The sequence below is a fragment of the Rhamphochromis longiceps genome, linkage group LG5 (assembly GCF_057381845.1).
Source record: "Rhamphochromis longiceps isolate RC_006_pf linkage group LG5, R_longiceps_female_GT1.1, whole genome shotgun sequence".
In the NCBI taxonomy this organism is placed as follows: domain Eukaryota; kingdom Metazoa; phylum Chordata; class Actinopteri; order Cichliformes; family Cichlidae; genus Rhamphochromis; species Rhamphochromis longiceps.
In genome coordinates this window covers 13,040,495-13,048,789 of record NC_140561.1, presented here as the reverse complement: position 1 = coordinate 13,048,789, position 8,295 = coordinate 13,040,495, and positions in this window count along the sequence as shown.

Genomic DNA, 8,295 nt, shown 5'->3' with positions numbered 1-8,295 from the left:
TGGCTCTGTGCCGTCTACTAAGACATCTTGTTTTTATCTCATATAGTTTCATAATCTAAGTGAGCTGCAACCACTTTCACATTCACAGTTAGTTACATGTCAGCTGATATTATACACCACACCATCCCTACAACAGCTTCTTCATATCTTTATTCTGTATTAGCTTTTCTGGGAGCTGTCGCAAAGTTAACTCTCGGTCTGTCTTCCCTCGCAGACAGTAGATAGAAGACAAATAGGCCTGTGTATACATAATACCTGTAGGTGACACAATGCTTTCATAATGCAAACTGACAAAGTCAATAGAGCTGCTGAAATATGAAGGAAGGGTTTTTTTGGGGGGTTTCATCGTATATCCTAATCAAGAGACATTCAGTGCACACTCGACCAGTGCTGTGAAACTGCCTTGTCTAATCTACTGTGCAGTTTTTATATTTTTATAAAGCCAAAATAAAATAAAAATGACATCAGCCGTTATGTGTGTTTTAAATAAAGCTGGGTTTTTTGAGTGCGGCGAACCATTAGTGCATAAGGTTCAGCTAGAGAGAAGCTGTGATCCCCCGGTGCAGTCTGCTGTAGGCTGTTACAGGAATGTCCCCTGCCACTGCTCTCATTTCGTGTAACACTGGCAGTGCATTTTCCTGAAGTGCTCAGAGCAAAACTACTTAAAGTCGTTCCCATATGAACAACTTAGTAAATGAATGCCTGGAATGTGTCATCGATTAAACAGCACAGTCCTTCTCCTATGATTCATAGGCAGAGTGCGTGCACTCAGGCACATAATCTCTTTTTTTCATTTCAGCACCTCCAGAATTGCCTTCTAAACACAAATAATGACAGTGGCAGCAAAGCTCTGCAAGCCTATCCATGAGCTCATATAAAATGCGTTGATCATTTAGCTGATTCATAATTTTCCGCTACCCGAAAGCGCAACTCTCTGCTGCATCAGACAGATATTTGTTTTACTGCATCCTAAAAAGCAATATACCAGTATTTTCCAGATTACATCTGAAGGAAATTATAGCCTTTAAAAACGTGTTTTGTCACTTGTGGAGCCAATAACATGTAACATAACATGTGAGCTTAAACAGATCATAATAGTTTCTTTTATATACATTCAAATCTATCTTAACAACAACCTTCCAGCGATATTACAGCGATTTATTCACTTTAATAAAGCAATGAAATCAGTGTTACAGTGAAGACTGATTACTGGAAATATAACTCAAACTTCACAAGATGATATAACGCCCATTTTACGTGTAACCTACCTTTCCAAATTTTCCACCATCTTCCACCTCAACAACTCGCTCCTGTCCCCATCTTTATTACATTAATCACATGTGCCTACATTAAATGAAATCCATTTAAATACCCCTGGTTGCACAAATTATTTGTGTAGCCAGGTTGAAAGACTTGGGAGTCAAAGGCGGCATAATTAGACGGGACGATTCTGAAACCTAATACAAGATGTAATTAAGGAAATTAATAAGGTGTCAGCCCCCTTTCACTGGGTGCTCTGCCTGATGATTAATCACAGCCTGGGCTAATTTGATTTGTGACAAGGAAAAGGATGACTTGGTAAGTCAGTTAGGAGAACCCAACTCGACAGCATATGACATTAATAAAACATGAAAAGTGGGGGCTGAGAGAGTAACGAAAATCCACTTGTGATCCACATGAAGCAATCAGATTAAAGGAGACTTTGGATAGATAGCCCTGTGACAAAGTCGCTGACAGGGGACTGAGTGTAATTTAATCAAAGCCTCTGATGTTACATTATTCTTATTAATCCATAATTGGACATACCACCATCATAAAGCAACAAGTATAGTCATTTATGTAGGTGGAGGTAAAAATCAAACTACATTCCAGATATAATGTGATCTTTTAAGAAGGTAGGAACACTGTATGACACATCGAAGCACTGAAAGAGGAAAAGATAAGGCCGAGGCATTAGTCACTGAGCCACCAAAACAGAAGATGAGTGCCGCAGTTCTTACTCGCAGGCACAGAGGAACATAAGAAATCATAAGATTTCAACATGCTTAGAGATTAAGGGCTGGGTTATGGTCTCTTCTTGTGACGCGATGTCCAACGACATTATGCAATGACGCTCAATGATGTGTGTTTATAATTGTTTCAACTGAAAAGCCAGTGATTACAGAGTAGAGGGAGGGAGCGGAGAGATGCAGTGTAAACCAAAAGCCGAGATAATGCCTGGTTTTCATACATGAAAAGTGCCACGAATATCATACAGCTGCCAGATCACCAATTTTGAATGTTGTAAACAATGGGGAGCGCAGACGTCCCTGTGTGAAGTCAAAATGGCAATCCAAAACAAAGCACAGTTCTGGCAGACCATAATGTCTATGTTGCTATGCTGTCATCATAAGATCCGGTTCACCTCATGCTCTCTCCCAGTGATGCTTGATGAAAAGCTTAGTGGAGGGAAGCAAACAGAAGGTAATTAATTTCTCAAGTGAATTCTAATTGATTTGTGTTATATTTGGAGGGACAGGTAGGGGGAGCGAGTGTGTTTGTAATTGTGTTTACACCTGCAGAGAGTACACGTAATATCGAGAACATCTGTATACAATGCAACCCAACCGCTTTGCATTTAACTTGATCATTGTGAGAAAAACTGCGATGTTCTGCATGAACCTCAGGTTGAACCCCTCTGCCTCACAGAGGCTGACTGAGAAATACTCGATCAATTTTGCAATATCTACACTTTATGATAATATTTGAGGTCGTAGTTCATTTGAGTCTGTGTTCTGAATTCCAGTGTAGCTGTCCTAGATATTGTGTCTGTCATTTGTATGTGCCCACACTATGCAGGGTTACTTGAATTTACATACAATGCATTATTGTGTGTCTATGCCGCGTGCATTCAACCGCATACAAGCACAAACAAATACGGGGACTGAATGCAGCTGCAAGAAAAATTATTGTTCACTTGCAAATGCACCACAATACACTGCTATACTAATTTCCAAAAATTCCAGAGTACTGCAATTGTGGTTAAACCATTAGTTCCCCTTCATTTGTTTTATCCTACATGGGCAGACTGGGAAGGGCCATGGCTTGACCCAGGAGAGTGAAACCAGCCCTCCAAAAGGCTGCAATGAAGCCTCAGAATGGCAAAAGTCCAAGTCAGTTGATTCCAACTTGGGAAGTCATATAAGTTTCATAACTGAATGTAGATGCTACTAATGATATTTCCTAACAGAAGAGTATTGTACACATGTCGCAAGTGTTTAAGCAGTTTCCTTCTTTTATATCTCAAGGTTGTGCTGAGACACACCTACAGTGCTGCATATTCTTTACATACTGATAGAGAGACATTTCTCAGGATTTAACACAAAGTCTTCTGTGTGATGTAGACAGAAAGTGTATTGACTATTTCTTGGATCAGAAACTTTTCACAAAGAAATTCTCAGAAAGTAGAATGACAATGACAGTCTTCCAGACGGAATTCAACACAATATTACATTTTTTACTTGCCCACTAATTTTTATTTCATGCCTTATCACTGAAAAACAGACACAAGCAAAGTTGCGGATATGCTTTTTTTTCCATTCATTTCGATTCAATATAGATAATACATTTTTTGTGCAATTTTAATAAATTCTGTGGGTTTATGATAGCTGAATCTGCATGTTAAATAAATCAAAGACTTAATCATTTAGTTATTGCTTAACCTGAATACACTTATCCTTCTTTTAAGCAATAGGAGAATAATTTACCTACCTGTTTTTTGTTTTGTTTTTTTTTTACATTTTTTCCCTATCTGTTCTGGGACCATTTATTCTCTGGATTGAGAACAATGTCACGATACCACTAAACAACATTACAAAATAAAACACAATACAACTACACAAACAGCTGGGTTTCACACATTTATGCTTTCCTTATCCACTTACTTGCAAAGATGTGCCGACAAGTGTCTTTGCAGTTAGGCCGATAAGAAAACCTCCTTTTGTAAGCATGAATACAGTGGACTCACAATATTTGGGATTCACCCACAAGGTTTTATGTCTTTAGCATTTAAAGTATGACTTGAAAACCACAAATGCCTTTCTCCAACGTATTCATAAAATATACATTTGGTGGACATTCTACGAGTAATTTGACAATGATCCCTGAGCAGAGATTAAAAAGGTGTTTTTTTTTTAGTTTAGGCATTAGATGCAAGAACTTATTAAAACCCATCTAAGATGACAGGGGATGTTTTTTTACACCCATTTGAGATCATATCTTGGTGCATACTCAATCATCCAGGTAAGTAAATCCCCAAAAGTTGATTCTGTTCATCTGGACGTAGCGCTTTCAGTGTTTTGTCACTCATCCAAGTGACTTCTTCAGTCTCAGCTCACTGCAGGTTTCCTCAACCTTATACATTTCCACAATGACTGAATCTAGCACCGCTGATGAACAATGGGCTGTGAGGTCAGTTTCTTGATCATTAATATGCAAATTGTCACGACCATTCGTCAACAACCACTGATTAAAGACCATTGATCACTGGCAATTGATCAATGAGAGTTGGGGAATGGCTGCAATGACAGCATTGTAAGATGGTGAAAGATGTACTCTCATGGGCTTGTATGATGTTACATCTCTCTTCACTTGTGTTCCAGTCACTGAAGGAGTGGAGGTAGTGCGTAAGAGATGACAGGATGATCCCCACCTCAGCAACAGGACCACTCTCAGCACTGACCAAGTGTGTTTGCTCTTGGATCTGTGTCTTCATTCCACCTATTTCACATACCATGGTTAGCACTACAGGAAGAAACATGGGTGCGCCATGGGTTCCCCAGTTGACCCAGTGTGTACAACTTGCACATGGAAGAAGCAGAAAAGAGTCCTCTGTTATCCTACCCTGAAACACCAGCAAGTCTTTGTTTAGGGTATGTGGATGACACCTGGGTTTAAATAAAAAGTGATTGATGATTTGATTTTGACAAGCTAGAAATAATCCAAAATATTAGTGAGAGGATATAAAAAACAAACAGATGGGTTTACATTTAGATCCCTAATATTGCGAGACAAAGACAAAATTATGAAGTTTTTCCTCTGTACACTGTCACACTGAATTTTAAGTCAAATAATTAAGATGTGATTCACGTTTTAGTTTCAACTTTAATTCAAGAGTTTGACAAGGTTTCAGAATTACAGACCTATTTATACACAGTCCCCCATTTACAGAGGCTGAATCAGACAAACTAACATACTCAATATGATTATGATGGTGATTATTGTTATTATTATTGCTGTTGTTGGTGATAATAACATGCCTCATTTAGCCATTGAAGAATGTCTCATTTCTTTGAGAAACTCAGGTTATGCATTTGCACTGAGAACCTGATCAGTTTTGCAGAATGTGGCAGAATCTGAGCAGAGAGTATAGACCTGTACACTTCAGAATACATCCTGCTACTTTTAGCAGCAGTCACATCATCAATAAATACCAGTGGCCTGGTTCCACCAGCAGCCCTTCATTCCCATTCAATAATGATACCTACATATGTGACAGATAATGTGCTATGTTTTGGTTCTTTCTCCCTTTCTCCATACTTTTCTCTTCCAATCATTCTGATCCAAATTAATTTTGCTTTCATCTGTCAAAAAATGCTTTAGACCTGTGCAGGCTCGTTTAGATGTTTTCTGACAAAGTCTAGTCTGACCTTCCTGTTCCTGAGTGTAACCGATGGTTTACACCTTATTGCACTTCCATTCATGACCGTGTCTCTTGTTTGTAGACAGCAGTGACTGAAGGTGCTAGATGTATCTGTAGAGTGTTCTTGATTTGCTTCTTGTGAACATGTGTGTCTTAACCAGAGAAATAATTCTGTCATCATCCACTTTGGGTTTCGTCTGTGTCCGTTTGGTGTTTCTGGGCTGGTTAATAGAAAATGTTTGTAAAACCCTTTGAGTGAAAGCTGAAATCTGCATTTCAATCACATCTGGATTGGCTGATTTAAAACCCACTGTGGTAGTGTACAGAAAAAAAAATGGTTTCTTTGTCCAGCAAGTGATGGTAACTTTAAGTAAATTTATTGAGTAGATAAATATTGTCTGTTTCCATATTTTCCCCGAGAAATGGATGACGCTGGAGAACTTCCAGACTGTCAGAAATACAGCATGCAGAATGTGAGCAGCTGTAAATAACAGGCTGAGTTGTGTCATGCCCTGCCAGATGTAATAGAGGTGTGAATGCCCCACTGACAGCCAGTAGCCACCTAACCAGGGTTTCTCATGAGGGTATTATTTACTTATGGTTTGAGAGAGATATTCAGCATCAGTCAAGCATAGTCATGGCGCTAACATTTACCCTGAGCAAACGGCGAGATATGCCTTATGAATGAAAGTCAATATACCTGTCTGCTAGACAGACAGACTGGCAGACACATAGTCTGATCAAGTCAGGACTCACTCCATTGCTTCCAACAGCTTCCTGCAATGATGCACAAGATTTGCTGGCAGACACTAAAAGGTAAACTTAAAAAGCAACTCATTTTAGTGAAGAGAAGAGCTCTGACGCTTCAAATAAGGATGTGTGTTTTGAATTATGATGTCTCGTGATTTAAGGGACCATAATTTGAAAAGAAAGCACTAGTCTAAAGCCCTTTGATAGGAAGCATCTTCCTTGCTACTGTGTGCAGTCAGTGTGCACCAGGCTGAAAGTGTCTGAATGTGTCTGCCTATTTTACCTCTGCTGTTTGACAGTCACCTTTGAATCTGATTTGTTGAACCATCATTTTAAATCTAGAAGATAGCCAAAATTAAACTATTACTCTTTTCTTAATATGTTTTAAATGTAAACCTAAATAGCATCCAAAAACATATACCGTACTTTATACATGTCAGACTTTGTTTTCCTATAGCTTACCAAATTAGCAATAAACCAGATTTTAGATGTGAATTGCACTGACACGTGAATATAGGCGGAGTATTCTCTAGTGGTCAGCACAGTGTGCACGAGTTAATAGAAAACCTGCAAAACAATAAATATATGCCTAACATTTAATTGCTAGGCATGTATTTAGTTGTTGTTAGGAAATTTAATTTAGTTCATAAAATATTAAAATTATTACTGTGGGACTTACCAACAAGCCAAACAATTCTCAGATAGAACAAGAAATTCCCACAACTGCTGCATGACAAAGACTAAAGAAAGAAAAAGCAACATCAGGCTTTCTAAATTATGGCAACTGGTCTCCTGCAACTGGTCTGCTATTAGTAAATTGGTGTTAAAAGAAGTTCTGTCTCTGTGAACTTTTCTGAAATGCTCAGCTTTGATCAAATTCAAAACAGGGTTTAAATGATCATTGCTCATGACAACTTTTTTAGAAACATTTCCAACACCATTCAGCGTTGGACCAGTTCATTTTCAAAGAGTACAGGATCATATACTCTGTTCCAGTACAAGGTGTTCTGGGTGCCCACTCCTGAGGTATAAAGACACATTGAACAAAAATCTCAAATTCTACAAGACAGACACCAACAACTGGCACACACTGGCTTAGATACCCAGGTTGATGATTGCTGTGCTGAAAAAGGGCCCAGGTATTTGAAGAGAGGATTGCATGCAAGTTAAAGTTGGGCCTAGCATTACACATGACATGACACTGACAAAACACACAGTTGCCACAGACACCGCATAAACGGTCATCACACAGCGAGAGCAGAATTCAGAATGCAGTTCAAAATGCATTTATGCGAAATTCATAGAAAATCTTTGGAGGGCAGTAAGTAAATATTCAGTAATAGACACAAACTGTAATCTTTCATGTTGTGATTGTTAGATGCAAAATTTGTTAAATTCCTATTGTGTTATCTGCATCTGTCTAGTCTTTATTTGAAGCCTTTTCCTCTTGAATGTTAAAAATTACACCAGATTTGGCGATCACAAGAAAACATAACACTTTTTTTTTTCAAACAAAGCCTCAGACTCTCAAGGACTCTGCATTTCCCAAAGCTTACATCATATATAGACACATATCACCCAACCCACTGGAGTTTTACCGAAGGACAATTGTTCACATGTTGACATCTGTCAAGGCAGCTGAGAACAGGGCAGGCAGTCAGGTCTCGTGGGCTTTTCCAACATTTATACTGCTGCAGACAACACCATTTCACACAAGCAAAGGTGTCCGAGAGCAATAATAAGGAGATGGTTTATGACTTTCCCTGTGGATATCGATGACGTTAACTTTTTCTAATAAGCATTTATAGTTCCTTTGATCATGACCCAGGGTTTCCTGTGCATTACCTGCCAAGCATGCAAAAATT